This window comes from Pollicipes pollicipes, unplaced genomic scaffold (assembly GCF_011947565.3).
Source record: "Pollicipes pollicipes isolate AB1234 unplaced genomic scaffold, Ppol_2.1 Scaffold_4881;HRSCAF=5763_pilon_pilon_pilon, whole genome shotgun sequence".
In the NCBI taxonomy this organism is placed as follows: Eukaryota; Metazoa; Arthropoda; class Thecostraca; order Pollicipedomorpha; family Pollicipedidae; genus Pollicipes; species Pollicipes pollicipes.
The window spans coordinates 48042319-48064943 of NW_023596576.1; the positions used below are offsets into that span (position 1 = coordinate 48042319).

At 48.2% G+C, this 22625-nt stretch overlaps 2 pseudogenes; one reads left to right on the forward strand and one right to left on the reverse strand.

The window, feature by feature from the left end:
• The window catches only part of LOC119100501 (sodium-coupled monocarboxylate transporter 1-like), an 11976-nt pseudogene extending 2913 nt beyond the window's left edge, over positions 1-9063 (reverse strand).
• Positions 9064-11240: 2177 nt separating this feature from the next.
• LOC119100502 (sodium-coupled monocarboxylate transporter 1-like) overlaps positions 11241-22625 on the forward strand; it is a 23438-nt pseudogene continuing 12053 nt past the window's right edge.

The following is a 22625-nucleotide window of genomic DNA, read 5'->3' on the forward strand; positions in this document are numbered from 1 at the left end:
CGGGACGCGTGGTTTGATTTGTTAGCAGAGTTTGTGTCAGCCTGCTATGCGGGTTTTCCATTCATATATTAAATAAATATTCGAATTATGCACAGTCTTCCTCACTACTATGCCCGTGTTATGAAGCGTTCCGATACGTCGTGCTCCAATGCTATTACATGTCTTAGGCGACGTCTCTGCATCACTCCAGCGTTTGGAAGACGGATACAAAAACTTAGATATTTAATACATATTAATAATAATAATGATAAAATAATAATAATAATAAATAATAAATAATATAATAATAATATAATAATGACGAATGTGAGCAACAGAATGAGGACTTGTTTGAAATCATCGTCGCTCGCTCGCTACGCTTTGACTGAACATGCAAAGCGTGCCGCGGGTCTGTTGTGCAATCTCACGTGGATTGATGCTTTTCCAGGTAAGAATGGGGGCAGGCAAAATGACTTCACCCTTTCGTTATTTTACAGAGCGTATACAAAGTCATATTTTTATTCATATTCACTTGCCTTACCCCACAAATTTCGAACTAAAAATATTTTTTACTTTTGCGTTTTGTCTTGAGTCATAATTCTACGAACTGACACGCTGTCGCAGTGTTGGCACTATTAGGAGATACTGGCCGTTCTGTGAGTCTGTGGCAAGCATCAAATTGTGCAGAATTATTTCAGACTGGAGAGAAACCCATAGAAGAAAGATACATTATAAATCGTTGGAATGAAAATGGGGACTAATAATACAACTTTCTGTCCATTGGATAATTCAAGGTAATTTTTCAACTGGCCCGGTCCACTTGAGTTCATCTGAACACGTTGACCTATTTATAAGGCACGCACGGTTTTTCAACAATCTGCAATATGTAACCTATTGGTTGATAATCGAACTGAATAGGTCCGACTACGCGTCACGTGCGAGCCTGAGCTGCGCGTTCAAATGTGTCAGAAGGTGCTGTTGGGGTCACTGTACCGCCCGCACCTGATCCTTCTTCTCAATGAGACCCATCTTGAGCGGGTCGCAGTCGGCGTACGTGGCGAAGATGGCCAGGCCGGTCAGGCATGCCAGCGTCTTGTACAGGATAGTGGCCGGAGCATTAAGGAGGCACGCTCTGCGACAGATGACCAACATGCCGGAGTTCTTCGACATTTGAACAGGTAGAGGTGACAGTACTGGACAAGAATCCCAACCCATTTGTATCATTTATTTCGTTAATGATATGAATTTGTTTGTTAAACTATCGGAAGCAATCGTCAACGTCTCAAAATAGTCGCAAACTTTTTTCTAAAACTAACACCACCCCCATCCAATACCGCTGCGCATGGCCTGCTCTAGAAATTACTCAGTGCCGTAAAGCACCGAATACATATTATTCCGGCTGGGAACCTTATGTGCAAAACTTTCAAAGACAATCGCAATTTGTTTCCATGTCCGGCAGACATTGACTCACATTCTGGCGGTCCTGAGAGTAGGCAGACTCAGGAACCGCTGTATGGCGCTCTGATTCACACCGAGGCAGTCGTCCAAAGAAACAGAGTGCCGAAGAACAGGTTCCAGAAGTTGTGTCTGAAAGTGGTGCAATGCACGTTCCCATTATTCACAAAGGTGATGATACCCACAGGGGCAATTTTGAATGCTTGCCCTATGCCAAATTTCTGCAATTATCTGTGGCTTTCTAGCCTGGATGGATGCGTTGGGGGACACATCTGGGACACAGGACACAGGACACACAGGGACACAGGGGGACCTGAGCCCGTGAAGGCACAGGCTGTCCTGTGATCCACCTTGACGGAAGGAGAGGAGGGGGGACACGGCACTGACGCATGCCGGCTATGCGTGGGCGATCACACAGTACGCATAGCTTTGCCGGTTGTGGAAACTTCCATTCCTTCTCGTTAACCAAACGTGGAACAGCTGCATGCCGGCATTATTTTGACCAACTGGGCACTGTGGTACGACACTGATGCGTGAGCATCATGGGCAGTACCTTTATGGTGTGCTCTACGCGACAGTCATTACCTTTGCCAAGGGTTGAGGGTAAAGTCAAAAAATGTCAGTCTTTGGTGTTCTGCGTTGATATAGAAGATATTCGTGAAGCCCTCCGACGTTGATGGCGCCCTGGATGATGATGGCCACCATTCCAGCGGCCATGACGATAGCTTGCAGAACGTCAGTCCAAATCACGGCCTTTTAAACCTCCCTGAGAACCAAACACCAGATGATGACCTTCAGACCCTGTGGGACGAGACGCCAAGCTGTAGCCAGCAGACTTCCATAGCAAGAAGGCTTTTCGCAGGCAAACAATCGCCACGATGTTGTGGTAAGACTGGGGATCCGTGTGATGGTCGAGTGGAGGGCTCCCCGCCCCAGAAAATCAAAAGGCTAAGTGTCTGGTGTGGAGGGACCCTTGGGGAAACCTTGTTCGACCCACACAGATCAAGGCAAATGCTTAGTGAATGAGAAACGCTTCCAAAGTTTGTTCTTTTTAAGAGGGTCAGGCAGAGAGTAACAAATTAGTCCAACGAGAGGCCCAGTAGGCCTCGTGTGGCAACTCCAGGCTCTTCTGGCCGTTCATTGGGTCCTTTCTGGCCAGGGAGCGCACATTGATCGCTTAAGGGTCCGTATAGCTAGTTGTAGCCTCTGCCCTTTCAAAGGCATTTCAGAACACGACATCTTTGCACTACGCAGGGCTCTGTTACCTCCCATGGGTTGCATTGTCTGCTTAAGGCCCCTCTGGTCGCTCATAGGCCGTTCTGGCCAGTAGCGCTCTTCTTCTCGCTGTTCAGGTGTTTCTCTGATCGCCAAGAGCCCCTTAAATCGCCAATGGGCGCTTCTGATAGCTGGAGAGACCCTTACATGGCTACATAAGTGCTCATCCGGCTACCCAGGGCCCACTGGCCGGTTCATCGATCCGTTTGGTCGCCAGTCATTTAGTTCTGCGCTCACGACTCTGGACACTCGAAAGTCTTACCAGCTGCTTTTGACGCTTTTGGCCGCTCCTATCACTGAGCGACCTTTCTGGCTGCTCGTGGTCATTTCTGGTATCTTGTGTGCCGTTCCCACCCTTCAGGGGCTCTCTGGACGCCCAGTAGTGGAAATAAACGTACAGGGCTCTTTTTACAGTCCCATGCCAGCCGCTCAGGGGCCTGGTAAGCCAGTAATGGGCCCCTCTAGCCACGAAGGAACTCTATCCTCCAGCAGCCGATATACCTCCCTGGTTGCTCAGGGGCCTGGTAAGCCAGTAATGGGCCCCTCTAGCCACGAAGGAACTCTATCCTCCGGCAGCCGATATACCCTCCCTGGTTGCTCAGGGCATGGTGGACGCTCAGGGCATGGCTGGAGATCCCGAAGGTGTCGGGGGACCACGTCCCTTGGCCCCGGAAAATCTCATGGACCGTTTGTCTTGAACCTGGCGTCGCTATGTGTCCAATGCAGTGGCCATGGGAGTCCAAAGCGGAGGTACGATAGGTCCAGGTATTCCCTTTTATTAGGACTTTCACAGCTTTCAGGGCTGCGGCGCCCTTCCTGGGGCGCGCGGAGAAAAATGTCCCAACGGAACGGAGTAAAAACTGCCGAAACAAGGCTTTGTTGTGAAAATGGGACTTGCAGAACCATATTTCCCATTGCTGAAATGCGCAAATGCGACAAAACTGGAACCCTGGACCGATGGATCGCCCAATGGAATCTGGGTACGGTCACACAAATATGTGATGTTGTACGAGCCCCTTGGAAACAGTTATGATACCCACATATTATCCAGTTCTAGTCTGAATATTTCGGACGGAATACTGCTTTTCAAAACAGGTTTGCTGGTTACCACATTCGTACCCAAATTTCCGGGAACATTCGACTATGAAAAAATATTAGTGATTCGTTGTGTGCCCCGTAGGAGGGGTTAACGGTACCCGTAGACGATCCAGTTTCAGTCTAAAATGCTTTTGGTACTTTAAGAGGTGCGAAGGAGGTGCAAAAGCTGCTCAATTTGTTGTGGACATATAAAGTGACCGCAAACACAAACATGAATTACGATAGGACGGTAAGCGTGTTTAAGCCGATGAAAGGTGGGTACAAGTTGTAAAATTTGGAAACGTGTGTCTGGCTATTGTTGGAACGGCGCCAGGCACTGATGCAAAACGCAAAAAAATGCGCACCTTCGGGGCACCAGAATAAGCAACGAAAAACGAGTTGAGCTTCTTCATCAAAAAGGGCGATTAAGTTGGATGAGACAAGCAGTTATTTGGTCCTGGAAAATTGATACATGCACATCTCAGGTGATTGTTACAACGGCGACAAATGCTTGAGCCTAAGCCAAAATGTCGCGCACCTGCGGCTGGTCAGAACGTGTAACAGGTTTACAAACGTTACGAGGTCTGCGTGTTAATCTTTCACAAAAAAGTCCATGTCTTTTTAAGAATCGAGATCAATGGATCTGTTTCAAATACAGCGGTCAAAACCGAGGTGGTCTTAAATCCGGGGGAGGGAAGTGGGTGCTTTTGTGACGAGCTGGGTTCAGTTGGCCCGTTGCCCTGGGATTATGGACCGCCCCCCTCCCCCCCCCCCTCCACCCCCACACACAAACTTTCCGCGGAAGATTTCAAGCCCTGATTTGTAGGCTGTTTTGGAAATACCAAGCACAACTGATGCATAGGCTTTAAGATCCACGTGAAGTAGCGAAGTAATACATAACTAGTTTTCACGGTATGTGCATTTGTGTCAGAATCTTTACATCAAGCTCACGGTGAAACCTTAGGTGGTGTCGTTTACTTGTCATTTAAGACAAAAACAGAAACCATAGATGATAACTCAAGAAAGCAAGGCGCCGCGGTTTCCACATTTGAAATAATAATATACGGTGTCCTATCTAGTCCATGTCTTGTCCCTCGACCCCCACCTCCTCCCCTCTTTCCGAAGTAGTCATGAACACTACACGAAAAAGCCGCCATGCAACTCACGAACGCCGTGTACAGTGTGCCGACGACTGCCGTGCCGATGATGCTGGCCTCCAGGGACAGAGTGGTGGTGAAGCTGAGAGCTAGGCTGGGAGCGTAGAGTGCGATGGCCATGTAGAGAGACGTCCCGGACGAGGTAGATCAGCACGCACAGGGCTCGCAGAAGATTATTTTCAAACCTGGACAAACCTGGAGGTTATGAGATGGCCTGTGGGGTTAAATCGTGGTAACCTCTCAACGATTTATTTCACGGAGAATATTGATTATGAGAACATTGATGTTGGTGTCTGTCAGCGTTCTACTAGCACCATTTGCTCCTTTCGAGATATATACCACTCAAAGCTTCTGACGTGGTGTCTCCTTGCGAGATATATACCACTCAAAGCTTCTGACGTGGTGTCTCCTTGCGAGATATATACCACTCAAAGCTTCTGACGTGGTGTCTCTTTGTATTTTGGAACATGGCTGCTGGCCCTAAGTAACATCACAGGAAACGCAAAGGGTTTGAGATTTTTGGCCAGCAATGTTCTTTGTCACAGTAAACCCAAGGTAATGACTTTTCGATATTTTTGTGCTGCGAATGTAGCCGTAGCCACCACAACATAAAGTAGCCCAGTTCCCGTGCCAAGTGAAATGTCGGCGCATTTTAACCCTAGTTGTTACTTTCAGCACCAAAAATTTAGAAGATGGAATTTCCGTTGTGGAAAATTGTCCGAAACAGAAATCCTATGCCTAGCCAGTGCCTATTACGATTCAAGCCAGCAGAGTCAACTGAATCCTTGCCAGCTTTGCCAGCTCGCAAGCGGGCAAGCCCACGGGATCCGCGGGTGCGCCCTTGACCAGCATTACTGCCAACGTGAATCTGAATATGAATGAATGGCGTAGAACATAAAGCTAGGTCAGCTTCAAGTGAAATGAGCACTACTTAGCTGCATAGTTGGATAAGGGTAAAGCCGCACGGAGTCGCATGAAGGATAAAAAGCTACTGATATAAGTGAAAAGCGGGACTATCGCGAATTCAAGACATCAACTATCCCAAAACCAAACGTTTTATCCGAAGAAACCGCGCATTGTACAATGCTGGTCTTCGTGTAGATTTTAAGTTATGCACTGGATGTCTGTTTAAAGCAAACCTTGCAATGGAGCAGAAAACTCGACGCCCAGTTGCAGGCAAGACCGCGGAGCTTACTTTTCGGTTAAGCTTTCAAGCCAGGATAACCATCCAACTGAACTATACACTATGGTCACACGACTACAGCTGGTATAAACTCGATGCACTTAACTTAATTATTCACATCTACGCGGCATAAACGTCGCTTAAAGGAAGTGTTTTAACCCTTAACATGCGCTCGGGTGGGGGGTCAAGTTAACCCCCCGAAGGTTTTTCGAGAATGGTTTCCGAAGGGCGTGGATACGCCGCGCCGAATTTTTCAAAAAGCGGATCGTTTGACCGAAAAAAATTAGATGTACCTTGTAAGATCGCTGACCTATAACAGGTAAAAGTCAGGCTATGGTCTCAGCGAAGTCCATTTCTAGGGAATCGTTCAATCTGGTGCAACAACGGAGTGTTAGACGAAGCCATACATCTCTGAGATGCTTTCTTAACACAATATTAAGTGAGCAAATTACGTTGACCTAAGGTTAGGTTTGAAGGTCAGACCTAGGTCATAACCAACCTGTTTTATTACTCTAGGGCTTGCTGTATGGGAAAGTTTCTGGTGCTGATTTCGAATTTATTGATAGCAGGAACCGCATTATACATCTTCCATGAACTTCTTAGAGGTAAGAATAGGTCATTGACCTAGAGTGACCCAGGTCCACATTTTGCATTTAGAGACATACTGCCTTGCATAGTCTTTGTCGCTTATTCAAATGCAAAACTCGAGCAGTCGTCTATGATTTTCGTCACCATGACCTTAAAAGGTCAAAAAGGTCACTGACCTTAGGTGAGCATGTGACGTTTTGCTTAGAAACAGTTATCTAGGTTCTGGGGCACTTTGGAGACCAACCTGGAATTTGACCATGTTTGACCTTATTTGACCCGAAGGTCATAATCCAGGAACCTGAAATTTGGACCTAAGTGATTTCACGGACAGGTCAACACACCCTGTAAATTTGGTGACTCTAGCTTTCTTAGTTCCCGAGATCTCGGGGGGGGGGGCAAATTGACCCTCCCACCCAAGTGAAGGGTATCCAGCCGGCCATTGGGGCGCGTGTTAAAGCACGTTTAAAACATGTACTCTTTTGAAACCTCAGAATCAATTACGTGTAATTATAGCATTGGGTGCTGTCACTGCAACACCGTCAAGACATAATAAAGACATGAATGGTAGTTATTTTCTAGTCCAAATTATGCTCTCAACGCTTTGTAACAGCACTCCGCTCCTTCCCTCCAGTTGCGCGATCGCCACATCACAACCGCCGGGGCAACTATACTGGTGTGAATAAAAGAACGTTTGTGATTGGCCCAGCGGGCGGCACGCGCCCGTTCCCGAAAACCTCATCTTTTGAAGCTTGAATCAGTGCGTCACTTTGAACCATGTGATCTCCTATTCCCAAACCCAAAGTCCGACTCGAAAAGAGCCACTGTGGTAAATGCCAGGGGGAGAAATCAAGGCCACAGTAGAACGTTTCGTTGGATTCGCGAGATAATGGCCTCACGTTCACACGTCTGTTTATCTCAGGAGAGTGTTTCAAGCCTCCGTAACATTTTTTACCTCAGTGTTTAGACGAATAAATGTGTTACAAACTGGTAGCAGAACACAGACGTTGAACAACGCAAGGCAAACTAAATGTATTACTTTCATAGTGGTGAGGACAGAATCCAACGAGATTTCTCCCGCAGTAACGCTGCTTCAGATCGATGCTCCGAACTATTCAGAAGGATTCAGGAAAAATTAGTTTTACTGATTAAATCGTACGTGTCCGATTTCATATTAGGTAAAAAGCACAAAAAGTGGCGCGCTGTACTTAAACCCAGTCTGGAAGAATTAACCAACGTGGCACATGTGTGTGAAATACACAACGGTCAACACTGCATGCTCAACTATCGGTGAGCTGACCTGGCCGACACGGTGGTCACCACTGACCTGAACTCGAGGTATTCGTAGACGGTGGTGATGCTACAACGGTAGAAAATGGGCACGAAGAGCATGGACACAGCCGGTACGAGGACGACGAGGGGCAGCACGGTGATCCAGTACTGCACGCCGTTCATGTACATCTCCGCCGGCGAGCCTGCCCATAGCGCGGCGAGGCTCAGTTAGAACGACATCGCGCCTGCACGTGGGCGGACGCCGATAATCCAGCCTGGCACCGAACGGGCAGGCCCCATTTCCGGTCATGGCCGCTGGGCGCTATGTGAACACCACGGCCGCTGGCCTCCACGGAAAGCCCACGTGACAACGCGCCTAGCGTGCATTGCTAAGTTATGTGGACCCTCTACGCCTAGCGTGTAGGGTCCCACATAACGTACGTCCCAGCCGGCAGCGCCACCCACGACTAACGGCAGCGGCAGCGCCGGTGGTGGTGATCTGCAACCCAGAGCCCTGCTTGGTAGTGTTGCGCGCATGCCACTTACAGTCGGAGGTGGCCCTGTAAGGAGTAATGGCGAGCCGCGTTCATCAGACAGCAGGAGAGCTCGAGTAGTGCTTTCGCGAAACGTAACGAAACGACAGCTGAAGAGTTTGCAGCAAGTTTTGAGCGAGCATAGTGAAATATGGGAAAATCATTCTGTCGTTCCAGACCCAACCCCGCTGCAGATGCCTGTGGAGCTGTGAAGTCTGTATGGGTGAGTCTGGCACGTGTGGTTCGCAGAGGATGCTGGAATCGAATACATTGTGGATTCCCTTTCCTTACGTCTTCTGAGCCGTAAGGCAACAGTTGTACCTCTTGTTCTTGGCCCTGCCTTACCCAGAATGAGGATGGCTGATAGAAAGCTGGCCATAGTGGAGACGGCCACCGGTATGATGGACATCTTCCTGCCACCGAGCAGCAGCTCTTCGTTGGTCTGTTTGCCGCGGATGGCATGGTAGACGCCGATGAGCAACGATAAGAGGAGAACACTTCCGAACACGCAGTAGTCGACGATGCCGAAGGTTTGGCGGGTCGCCATGTCGTCCGCCGGGTCTAAAACGACGGAAATAGGTAAAGGCTTCGCATCACAAGATAGATACAAATATGATTGTGTTCTTTTCGTTTTGATGCTGTCAAAGTGACTGGTATTCCCATTCATGTCACTGGCTTCGGAACGGTTGGATGTAGCACGGAAGGCCGGGTACGGCTTTAGCCCTCGAATGACATACGTCGCTCGCTCGTGTCGACAGCCACAAATATTCACATGCGTCAGTTTGAAATGCGGATGGGGATGCCAACTCAGTAGATTCAAGATGTCGAACTCTAACGAAATCAGGGTAATCTCGGTAGCAGCCAGATATGCTACTCCAAGAATCTTGGGTTACACTGGCCTGGCTATGCCTTCTTGCTCAAGCTTACAGCGCGTAGCCAGGCCATGTTCTACTGGAGTAAATAAAAGACTCAACTAAAATAACAACAGGTGACGTTTGTATCTTGATTATATATATATATATATATATATATATACATATATATATATATATATATATATATATATATATATATATTCTTATTCGCGCTATAATGAAAAGGTTCTGACCAAATTTTGACGCTTGCATAGGTGCTTAGAGAGCTAAAATTTAAGGCTATTAGGTGCGCAAGCGACGTAAAAACGTCTATTACGACGGTACGCCTTATTAGAAGCCTATCAAGAGACGTGAAAAGCGAATTTGCCATAACTTGTTGTAACTTGTGGTTACACGATCACGACCTAAGATTATTTATTCGAATGTAGGGCTTTCATTCCGATCTAAGTCTAGTTGTCACGATCTAAGGTTAGTTTTCATAATCTATGATTGCTAATATGATGTGATACTACGATATCTTGGATCGTGATAGTTAATCATGATCTATGATTAGCTATCACGATCCAAGGTTGTGCAACACTTTTCAAAAAGCGTTGCAGTGGGTTCTGCCACTTGAATAGGCAGCAGAAGGTTTATAACTGAAACGTTGCTCTTGAGTTAATCTCACCCCTCCCCACCCTCCGCCCGGCCTAACCTGTTTAAACAACTAAAATGGCAGGATGCCTTGTGTAAAGGGAATGTTTCATATTTGGAGATATTGAAGGAAGCATCAGATATGATGAAACAAGCTCACATATAACTAAGACTGCTCTAGACAGTGCAATCCTCTGTTTAGTAAATATGCTCCTCGATGCGTCATGGTTTGATTACGTCATCGTACCTTACGTAACATTGATTGAGAGCCAATGGACGGTCGCGAAGATCCGAAAATCGCGTTCACGAACACCGGATATGAACGTCTCGACAATTATATTTTTCTTGGTTTTTATCGCCACATGGCTTATGGAATGACAGAATTTGAATGACGTTATTATGACTTCATGAATGCCAAGGTTACTTTGAAATACTCTCCTCGATACACCTTTCCCCATTTTCGCTGGCGTGTAGCTCAGGAACTAGCGGGGCATATTTCTTAAGAAGGGCAAGATTGTGAACAGCACAGAAAAGTCTTCAAGGTGGTTTTTTCTGTTAAACCTTAAACATTTTTCCTATGGCGATGCTTGGAAAGAACAGACTTTAACATCAGCATCGTTTTCCCTTCTCCCATACCTTCGTACGCATTTGGCCATCACCCCTGGTCAAATACGGTTAGTTCGCAACCATATCCTTTTGTAGTACCTGGACCGGCACGCCGGCTGGTATGTCCGGCAATGAGTGGGCCGTCTTCCGAGCCTCGGCGCTCTTCTGCGCCCTGACTCGGCCCCGCAGCTGGTCCGCTTGGCCGGACATTGTCAAGCAATTACAAATGCATTCGTATATCAACAAAACTCGCCTTGTCCTGTCCTCGTCTGGGGAATACCTTCCAGCAAACTGGTCATTGGCACAGGGTCAAACGAAGTTTTCCCAAGCTCGGGTGTCCATAGTCAGCTTTGGTTCGTTCTAATTAATGGCAAATGATTCACCGTTAAATTTTCAAAAAGCTGAGCAGGTGGGTGGGGGGAACAGAGTCTCAGCCCCCTGACCCGCTTAGCTACCGCGTCCGTCCATTAAGTCGACGTCTGATCGATGGCCCTGAAAAAATTGCCGTAATTTACGATTATTTGTATTGTCCAGCATACTGCCGCCCTTGGCCCACAGAATCCGCGTAACGCTCCCAACATTCGACCTTGCGCCCCCGTATGGCCTAATCATGGGTATGTAGGAAGCTAAAATCCAGTCATCACTTCTGCTTATGCCTCTGTTGCTAAGTTTCAAAACGTTGCTGAAACTTCAAGCTATTCACCAAGTTAAAGTCACTATGTTTGTACTCTACGCAACATAAATGGGGACGGGGGGGGGGGGCGACTGGAGACCTTCATGGCCGTATTTTCGGCGTCAAAATCTGCCTGCATGTGGGCGTTTTACTCTCCTATCGATGTTACTCAATACTGATGACTTAACAAATTTTGTAATAATCTCCTCGTCATCTTCTTTTCCGACGTCATTACACAAGTGTGGTGGAAAGAGTGGCTTTAAATTTCTATTCATGTTTCGTCACGCAGCATTTGATATTAACACACCAGAATTGGCCCGAATGATTTGCCTGAGCATTGGTCCCTGTGGAGCTTCTGCCCGAAAATGAAGGTCTAAGGCAAAAATCGCTACAAAGGGCTTCGGTCCTGGAAACTTATATTACTAGCTCCGCGCGGTATAATATCGTCGCTAATCACGAAATGATCACAGCATTAAAAAAAAAACATTTCCAGCCTCATCAGGTTGAGAACAACGAAACTCCTGTAACGTTTGACTGATCTTCGCCACGCAGGTTTACGTGCATAATTGTTAAGAAACAACTATCAATGCTGTGTATTGATGGCTAGCCAGCAACGTAACTGTGAAAGCGAAAGGTTTACAGAAATACTTACGCTCAATATAAATAAATGAAATGTGACGCGTAAACGATTGGCAAAATAACAATGCGATGTAAATAATGGAAAAACATACTTCTACGAGTATAACCGAAAAAAAACGATATTTCAGTGCAGTCCATTTGCTTCCATCACAATATTTTGGATAACCACGTTGCGGAGTTACATAGGGACAGTTTTGCAAACTTGGGGACACTTTCCCTGATGTGCACTTAACTTGCCACCGGCAGGCTGACTCCTTTCAGACGTCGACCTCAGTCGCCCGTGACACCACCATTGTTTGAGCGCCTAGTTACGCTGCTTCAGACGTCGACCTCAGTCGCCCGGGACACCACCGTTGTTTGGGCGACTAGTTACGCTGCTTCAGGCGTCGACCTCAGTCGCCCGGGACACCACCATTGTTTGGGCGACTAGTTATGCTGCTACATAAATATTCGGGCGACCGGTCGGCCGGCACCGTACTTTTTCTGAGCGCGACGCCGCCTATCGCCCTGAGACCTACTCGGCGACGGGCGGCGCGTGACTGAAGACCGCTGCAGAATGCGCCCACCGCTGTAGAGCTTCGATCTCTGATTTGTACTCGGCGACGGGCGGCGCGTGACTGAAGACCGCTGCAGAATGCGCCCACCGCTGTAGAGCTTCGATCTCTGATTTGTACTCGGCGACGGGCGGCGCGTAACTAAAGACCGCTGCAGAATGCGCCCACCGCTGTAGAGCTTCGATCTCTGATTTGTACTCGGCGACGGGCGGCGCGTGACTGAAGACCGCTGCAGAATGCGCCCACCGCTGGAGAGCTTCGATCTCTGATTTGTACTCGGCGACGGACGGCGCGTAACTAAAGACCGCTGCAGAATGCGCCCACCGCTGGACAGCTTTGATCTCCGCTGCGTCCAAAAATACTCGACATTCGTGGCCGGAATGATTATTTGTGACATCGTGATTGCTGGGGGATTCCTAGATCTTCATGGCACTTTGGTGACCCGATGTAGTGAAAAAGAACATAAATGCATATGGCTAATGCGGCAATAATGCGCGGATTAATTGGTTATTAAACATACAAAACTTAGAAAGTCATACCGAAGTAGATTGTAATGTAATTAACCTTTACTTAATAATACGAAAAAGTACCTTCATTCTAAGATGAGGTTTAGGCTTCTATAAATCTCCAACAACACACATATGGCTAGTTTACTCGAATTTCCTCGGCTAGAACGCTGTGGACAAAAGTGACGTCATAACAAGGGTTAGTTCTGCTACCGCGTGTTCCCATACGACCCATTATAGAATGGGCCTTGGCCTATGCGGCATGGGCCTTGTCACATGCGACCCATGTTCAGGCCAAACCGTATTGGAAATACGACAGTATAAAAAGAAAACTAACGGCAAAAGGTAGGATACAATACAAGTTAGCGAGGCCTTCACAGCTTCCTGTAATTAACCAAACACCACATTTGATCAGGCACAAATGCTTTGAGACAACCAATGGTCTCAAACAGTGTTGCATTTCGATTAACGGTAAATGCCAATATCAATATGATTGATTGCTTAATGCTAACATCCACAAATATGTCAAGTTTCTAACGCGCCTAACTGGTCAGGAAAACTCTCATTAAGAATTCCGATGCTGTAGCCTTCCTTATGAATAGTCAAGCGACGTGCAAGCTTGTTTGAACGCCGTGGTTGGAACCCGTTGGTCACCTCACCTTCATACGACGTGGCCAGTGAATGACTACCCCGTGGGGGCTAAGACGCCTGCTGGGCCTGGCTTTCGCTCGGTCCGGCTCCGGTCGCAGCCAGCTGGCTAGTGTAAGCAGCCGAGGCCTGACGCCGCGCACACTGTGCACCCCGCGTGGTGCCGCGGATCCGATAAGATGATGGATTACACTGCCATGGATGGGTTCTGTGTGTGCCTGCTGCGCCACGTGGCCCGCGCTCGTCGTGACGTCTTTGCCTTCTCAGTCAGCGCTTACGGTTGGGATTTATACACACAGGTGACGGAAATATGTACTAACGGCTTCACTGCAGTTGCTGGCAGTCACAACATCGGTAAAAACCAACAGTTGGCGCGTAGGGAATTTCGTTTGGACTCAGTGACTATCGCGCGTCTATTAATTGGTTCGTTTTGGTTTATTATTGGTGGTGTTCTGACGATCTGGAATCCATCACACAGTTGCAGCGCCGTAAGCCATCGCCTCTGGTCACGGCATTGTGTGTTTATTGCGTGTGTGATGGGTATAAATCACATATGACACGTACTTTTTTGCGATCAAAACATTGATCCACTCACGAGCTTCCTACCTCGATAGCACATGTCATCAATGCAGGGTGAAATCAGGATGCGAAATGAAATCTTATCCACCATGAAACCATGCGCGTTACTCTGCGTCTACCTGCGACGGAAGTTCGATTTACCCGTTTGTGTCACTCCCGTTCGCTATGTGACCGACGGTCCTCTGCCGGTGCGCACCGCAGACTTGTGTATAGTAAGTGGAGGCCAGAGAAATTCACAAAAAAACACACCCGACCTGTAACAGCTTGTTCTCCGTGATTGGAGAACGGTTCTGAGTAGAAAATGGCTGCTCAAATTTCAGAAAATGTAGCTATGGATTTCAAGGCAAAGGAGCACAGCCTACTGCTTGTGGATGGCGGTGCACCAGCGAAATTGTACCGAGATGGCTTGTGCACTGAATATTGGGCTGACATGATCGTTTCCGCCATTGTGGGGCCTTACATGGCCTCGTAGTAGCCAGACATGTGCTTTGTATTCCGCATAAAGATACCAGATTTCGCTAGATCCTTCACCAAAGTTAATAAAAGATTCCGGATTTTGCAAGCTTCTCAAATAACTCAGTCCAGCAATGGCATTCTGTGCGGTGTTTATAATAATGACGTATGTACGGCAGATGCTACCTGTCCTTTGCGGAAAATCAGATGGGGTGTTGTTTGTTTCATTTTTAGCACTTCTGAAGAGGTCATTAAAACTCGCCCTGACGCTTCGTTCCATTTCGCCAATGCTGCTATATTAAGTTACCGCATGCAGCAAAAGGAACGCAGGGAACAAGCTTCAATGAAACGATACACAGAGAGTCGCCACCATTAACTCTGTTTTTTACGGCATCACCTTCTTTCTACCTACCATTATCCAACTCATATCACATAATCAGTTACGTATGCCGCATTATCTACCGATGAACTCCTGATCCCTACCCCATCGTTATCCATCCACCCATCCATCCACCTATCTACTCTTATCCTAACCCCACACCTTTCCCGAGCCTTTCCTGTAGAGCGCTGCATCCTGTTCCTAGCCCCATCCTACCCTTATCCCGCCTAAGTCTACCCGCCACCATTCTATCGTACTTATGTGCATTACGACGGACAAGACACTGCCAGTGGTGCCAGTGCATCCATCGGCAAGTGCAATAACTAGTGTACAATATGCCATCATATCACATGGAGTATACGATATGCGTTAAAACGTTCTCTGACGCTTCGTCTTGTCTCACGAATGTAGCTATGATGAGAGGCCTTCCGCAGTTGACTGCTCATAGGGTAGTCACGAATGTAGCTATGATGAGAGGTCTTCCGCAGTTGGCAGCTCATAGGGTAGACTTCATGTTTTAGTGTGGCTCTTCCCCATCAGCCCAGCCAAGCATGGGTCACACAGTCTAATCCCGGCTGGACGGAGGGATGAATCGAACTACCTGTTTCTTCACGCGCAACAAACAAACTTTCGACGGTTGTACTGCTCTGAATATAGAGAACTGATGGGCATCGAAGCAAAAGACCACCATCAAGTGCGCCCAGCATGACGACAACTACCATACTTTACCTTCCGGACTTGGCTTGACCGTATACTTTACCAGCCGTAACTTCCCCAGAGTTAAAGATACGATTTCTGGACGAGTGGAATAGTTCATCCACAGTAGCTAAACTCCTCCAAACCATCTCCCCAATCGGGTCCATCCGAATTTCTTCAGGTTCATAGGCTTCTAAATCGACACTGTTCCCGTGAGGACATTACCTCCCCTACCCTCCCTTTCCTCATTCCCCGGCTCAGCCCGAAGCCTTGCCGCAACGCCTGGGTCACCGCGAGCATGCCGCCGCCGTCAGCCTTAAGTCGGCCTCACTGCTGCCCTGAGTCTCGTTAGCCAATGGAAGCCTATCCCCCACATAGGAGTAACGCCGTTCCTTACATATGACGTCACGACCCAAGCCCACTCCCTACTTGGCGGAGAGCGCATTAGGTGGGTTTGTTACAAGTAAATCGTCGCTGTTGACGTAACAAGGCATGACAGCGGTCGATTCACTATGGTCTCGTATGCCCGGAAGATGGTCAGGTTTCGATCGCATATGCATAGTGTGATCGACAATGCCTCTAGCCACATAACTTGCCAATAATTGATCCTTGAAATGAGATTCAAGTGCGTCATTCGTTAGTTGCCTCATGAGCGTTACATGCCTCCATGAGATTGAATCAGTTGATTTTACTGGTGTACACGTTTGGAATTAAGGGCGCTCTTCATTGGCGAGTATCTGTGACGCCACTTCAGTGTGGTGAGCTTGGGTCATAAGTCTCTGACGAGCCGGGGTACAGGAACTAGCCTCCCTGCCGAGCGGCTGACCGTGTCAACAGCCATCATAGACGAGTGCTGCCGACCGGCGGCGCACAGTCGGCCTCAGCCTTCAGTCAGGAACGTGATACTCTGCAATGTCCTGGGGGTCAGACGGGCCGTCACGCCCGGCTGGGCAGCAGGCAGTCTGGCGATGATTAAATCTGTTCAGCAGTGTGTGGGTCAGAGAATTGGCCAGCGTTTTGCTCACGCCCTGTCGGTTGCATCCTGAAAATCAAGGATCGGTGTTAGTCTCGACACCAGGAGCCGAATATCCGTACCACTACAGAACAGCGGCACCACTTAACTCCCCATCTTCCCAACGTATTAACACAGCAACAGAATTCAACGCACCAATACAAAAAGTAGCACGAATACCGGTACAAATGTGCGGGAGGCTGAACGAAAGGAACATCGCTGTGTGACTGAGCCAAGATGAATGTCATAGTAAACTCAAAGATATGCTGGTCATTCTGTGCGGTTGTCACGAATAACTCAACGACTGCATTCTTCTTTGCTTGTTTGTTCAGTTCTAGGTATAATACAAATAACCATTTTTGTCAGCTTCATGTTGTCTCAGGTACATTCGACTCTGGTGGGCAGCTATGATTCGTTCTTCCAGCTCAAGGTCCGTGAATCAAACCAGGTAAGTATCATCCTTAAGAAACACAGACTCTGGAGTTGCTTTGAGCTTTCAGTCTGCTGAAGAAATCGTGTTTTTTGTAGGCAATAACACACAGTTTACCCAGCCATTCACACCGTCCATTTCCCACAGTCCAGTCACGCAGTCCAGTCCATTCGCACAGTCCAGTCACGCAGTTGTACACACTGGGTCAAATTTGTTGAAACCAGGGGTTTTAAATGGAGACTTCCACGGCACGAAAATGAGGGGAGCTGCGGAGACGTCGCTGCAACCCTTGCCGGCGCGGCAGGCAGGCAGTTGTAAACAACCCGACCAAGCGTGAAATCTCATTTGTCTGCGAGGGCGGCTAACCGAGAGCCTCTGAGGGTTAAAACCCGAAAAAATAGCCATGTACGCGAATCACCGCGCGTGGGTAAATTTGGTTCAAATCTAGTCTGCATTTTGTTCGTCCATCTTAGCGTGGGTTTCTACACTTCGCTGGTATGCGCCAATGAATTTCAAGAGTTGGGCGACATGTGGTGCATTTCTTTAACAGTGCTTTTGCAGGGGACGAACATTCATATTAAATTCCTAGATGCACACTGCATGCTGAATAAGGTTCCTCAATATCGCCGCCCGACGACACCACAAGAAGGCATTAACGGCAAGTGACTGGTTTACTGCCAGGCGGCAATGGCATCATTTGTGGCTTTTATTTACCCAAATTTGAACCACTTGATTTGGAAGCGGACTGCTCTAGCTATTATGATATTGGTGTACTTCATTTTCCATAAGTTGAAATACTTGCAATATCAGACCCTAACTTGTCCTAAAAGCTATCGCCAACCGTCACCGAACCTAAAATTCAAAACAATGTCGCATAGCGTCATGTATTGTCATATGTGTCATATAAAACAACATAGTATCATATATGTGTCTAAAGCATGCTTTGGGCTACTCCCTGACCGTAATAAATGACAACTAAATAGTTTACGGATGATAATTTAAACATACTAATGCCACTATGCAACAGAAACCGAATGTTTAATTTTCCTTCGCATCCTCTGCCTCGCAGCACGAAGTCGTTTGTGTCGTGACTAGAACTGACCTGTAAGCAGACTGACAACAGAGCCTACGATGACGCACATCAGGCAGCCGAGAAGATTGTACAGCTGGTATGAAATACCGTACACGTATTGGTCTATAAACCTGAAACCGAAGGACGAGGACATTAGTGAGCAGTCGCTAAGGTAAATGCCTCCCATCTTAAAAAAGCCTCTTATATCGAGAAGCGGTTTATTAGTTGTTTTTTTATATTACTGTTTTCGCAAACATGCGCTGAGTAAGTGACTTGAACAAGCCCAAACCTGTACAACTGCGTACGTTACTTAAAAAGAGTCATAATCCTCATCATTAAAACGCCATATAACGACATTCAAATCCTGCCAATTCATAAGCCATGCGGGAATCAAGGCCAAGAAGATATAACTGTCAAGGCGTCGTATCTGGCGTTCGTGGGCGTGATTTCCAGATATGACGGCCGTCAATTGGCTCTTAAACTAATGTTGTGCAAGGTACGATGGCGTAATCAACTATGACGGGTTGAGAAGATATATGCTTGACATAGAATTGTGCCTCCTAGAGCAGTTTTCCACTTAAAAGAGTGTTACCATGGTTACACAGCGAGGCCTATTTATCATATCTGACGCCCTGCCTACATGCGTTCTTCACTGTGACAACGTTTCCTTGAAGAAAAATATTTCAAGCGTATCTCGGCAGATCTGTTTTCACAAACAAAAAAGCAACCCAAGGGAAACCACGAAGGCTCTGGATGCGTATGAGTGAGGTCGGGGTAGCTTGATCCCAGACGACGAAGCCCGTCACAACCGATGTAACGCCTGTTTCAGGCCAGACTGTGCTCCTCCATATTACCCCATCGTCCTGTCGCTCCAAGTGGCAGGCGAGCTGGTGTGTGGCTGCGGGTGGCCGTGGTTGACGGCACTAGTGACGTCAGATTGTCTGTCGCATACCGGGTGACAGAGGTGGGCAGAGGCTCGGGGGGTGTTTTCCAGACACATACGCGCCCCATCACTACCCAGATGCTTAGTGCCATCATAGCCGTCATGAGCCCGGCGACAGCCACCCGTCAGAGATCACACACACACTTGTAGTGTCTTTCAGGTGAGAAGAAGTAGCGGCTCTGGGACCTCGGGACACCATAACCGCTTCGCAAGAAACCATAGTCAAGCTTTCTACGTTTCTCGCCACCCAAGATTTAGAGGGCTTTCATATACAATAGGCGAAATTATCTCCATGGAGGCTTGAGCTTGCCCACGTAAACCTCTCCAAAAATACGGGGGATTTTGTCCGCCGTCTTCTTCCTGGGCCTCCACCTTACCCGCGTCCTTGCAACACCTCGTCTGACCGCGAGTACGCTGCGGTCATTATCTATACGTCGACCTCATGACATATATTGGAGGTAACCCAAGGTATGCACAGCATTAGCCCATTTTAACGTTTTTCTTTACTTGTATAGTTTTAAAAAGTGGAGAATAAGCGACAGAGCTTTAAATTAGCCATCCCCCAAAATAAGACGTTTTCACGCTTGATCAAGTCACGCCATGGATGTTTCCTGTCTCCCGAGCACAACTGGCTCATTCTTTAAAGCATATTTTTTGGTAGGCAACCTTACGTCACAACCTTTTATGGTGTTTTCAGTTATTATGTTGGGTAACTATCATCATCACATACAGCTCACGGATACGTGAGTCAGTCACGACTTTGAAGAAAATGGCGGCTCTGAAGGGTGCCCGCTGCTGGGCCTGTCTCAAGGCTCGAACGCACGTGTCAAGCTGGATTGGATTTGCACACCGCCGGATTTCCAGGCATGTAATACTGATAGGTGACTCCTGGCACACTTGGGTCTTTCAGACCTCCCCATAGGAAAGGGCGTCAGATCGGGGAGCGCGCAGGCCAGGGAGTCGTCCTCTACCGCATCTTCAGACCTCCCCAGAGGAAAGGGCGTCAGATCCGGGGAGCGCGCAGGCCAGGGAGTCGTCCTCTACCGCATCCTTCAGACCCCCAGAGGAAAGGGCGTCAGATCCGGGGAGCGCGCAGGCCAGGGAGTCGTCCTCTGCCGATCCGTGCAGATCAACACACCCGAAGGAGTCGTGAAGCCATCAAGAGCGAGCCGAGATGTGTGGGAGACGCGCAGTTTCCTGAAGCCAGTGGAGGCGGACATTGTCGATACCGTTTCGGGTTAGCCTCTCCAGAATTGATTGAGCACTGTCATGCAGAGAGCTGCAGTATTGCGTTGGCTGGTGATCTGGCTGACGTCAGTTGGATGGTAAGTATAACTGCTCTATCCTGAATTTTGGATAACTTTTTTCAAATTGATGGTGCTGTCGGCAATGTGTTTCTCATCGGCGCTTGTTTATGGTTATTACAGGGTATGGTGAATTCTTGTAGGCCACTTACTGCTATCATTTTGTTGTGAGGAGAGCCAGCAAAAATGTTACTTGCGTCTACCCAGCGCCGAACCACCTGGGAAGAGTCGATCTAATTTCGTCTCTTAAGTCGTGTAATGTGCATTGCGAGAAGCAAGCTCAATCAGCGCGAAATGGCCTCAGTAGAAAGGCGTCATAAAACCCCGAAGCAAGGATCGGCCAACATCTTGCGCGAGTCATCGATCGATGCTGATCCTGAATCGGATTGACCAAGCGTCCAAGGACGAACCGCAAGATTAGTGCAGACCGTCAGGGGCCGTGCTCCATCCCACAAGGTTAGTGCAGACCGTCAGGGCCGTGCTCCATCCACAAGGTTAGTGCAGACCGTCGGGGCCGTGCTCCATCCCACGAGGTTAGTGCAGACCGTCAGGGCCGTGCTCCATCCCACGAGGCCTTGTGCGCTCGGCCTTTGCCTTCTTGTTCCGCCGCCAGTGTGCAATGGAAAACTGTTATCCCTGGTCATATCCTCTAAACAGTCACCCACGACAGCCGTTCGATTCTCACTGGGAACTCCTCTTGTGCGCATGACGGTCGATCTCAAGGCTGAGGCGTCGAAGCAGACAAAGAGCTCCTCAAGTTCATGCCCTACAGGGTTGGGGTGTTTCTAAAACGTGTATATCATGCCCGGAGAGTAAAGGGAGTATTGTTAAGTGAGCTTGCCACTCGTTGAACGCTCATTAATCTGAGTGCCGAAAAAGGAAATGTCGACAGGTGAACTGAAAATCAGGGACGCTGGCTGCTGAACGGCAGGGTAAGGGAAAGGCATGGCTGCCAAGGTTCATTGTTTTTCTGTCCACCAGACATACCTTGGCGTTCGCAAAAGGTACCAGGATTCCCAGCGTGAAGACGCCCAGAATTGGTCCACTGACGGCCCAGTGACGGCCAGCGAGGCCTGCAGCACTCCCCGAGCGGCTGGCCAGGAAACCCATCGCCAGCGTCAGGCAGCCATACAGCAAACCTGTAACGAAGTGGCGGCGTTGGGTTGTTCTGTTGATTCCACGCCCCATACACAGGAGGCGGCGCAATGCCACTTCAGTACAAGTACAACACGTGTTGAACACTTATGGAAGATATTTAACATGTGCGACTAACGTTGAAAGCACACACCTATTGGAAAACATAGTATTGTGGAACGTGCACGAGCTTCTTTGTCTCGCATCACGAACACTGAAATCGCAGGCAGAAAATCGCTAGCTTTCGAACCGGGAAATGCCTCCAAAATGAATGCCTGCTCGTCGACACAGGTCAAAATGCATAGCTTTGAAAGGTGCTTTCACTGCACTCCAAATCCAGAGCTTACTGATCATTCTGGTTATCCCGGCACTGTGTCGCTGGAGACATTTTCTGGAAGTAGTTCGCGTGGTAGAGGGAATCCTGCCAGGTGATGGCTGCCAGCGAGTTGAGGCCCCGAGGAGATGACACTGAGCGCTCCAGATATGATGCAGGCGACAAAGAGGCCGGCAGGCCCATGAGGTACGACATCTGGTCCAGCACGAAGTAGGGCACGAGCTAACAGGAACAGTGTGCTCTTTGTAGTTATGAAGAACAAAATGTCATTTGGACATTGCAACTGCGGCTGTACCAACTCCACGGTAGGGTGCACTATAAATGTAGTTATGTGGTGGGCACATGAATGTAATGCGATGCGTATGTGGTTTATCAACGTAAACTAGCCCTGCATTTGCCACATGATGTTGCATTACCTGCGGTTCATGCGGTCACAAAGGACGCGACTCACAAGAGTGTGCGTGAAGAAGGCAATTGATACCATAAGAACCTCAACATTTTCAGCCTGCTCGTTTTCGTACCAAAATATCTTTGGGGGTTTGCATTATGAACATTATTTTTTCATCATTTTTTTGGGGGCACCGCTGTTCACGCATCGAACAGGCACTGGAACACGGAGGCAGCGGCCATGCCCCTTTC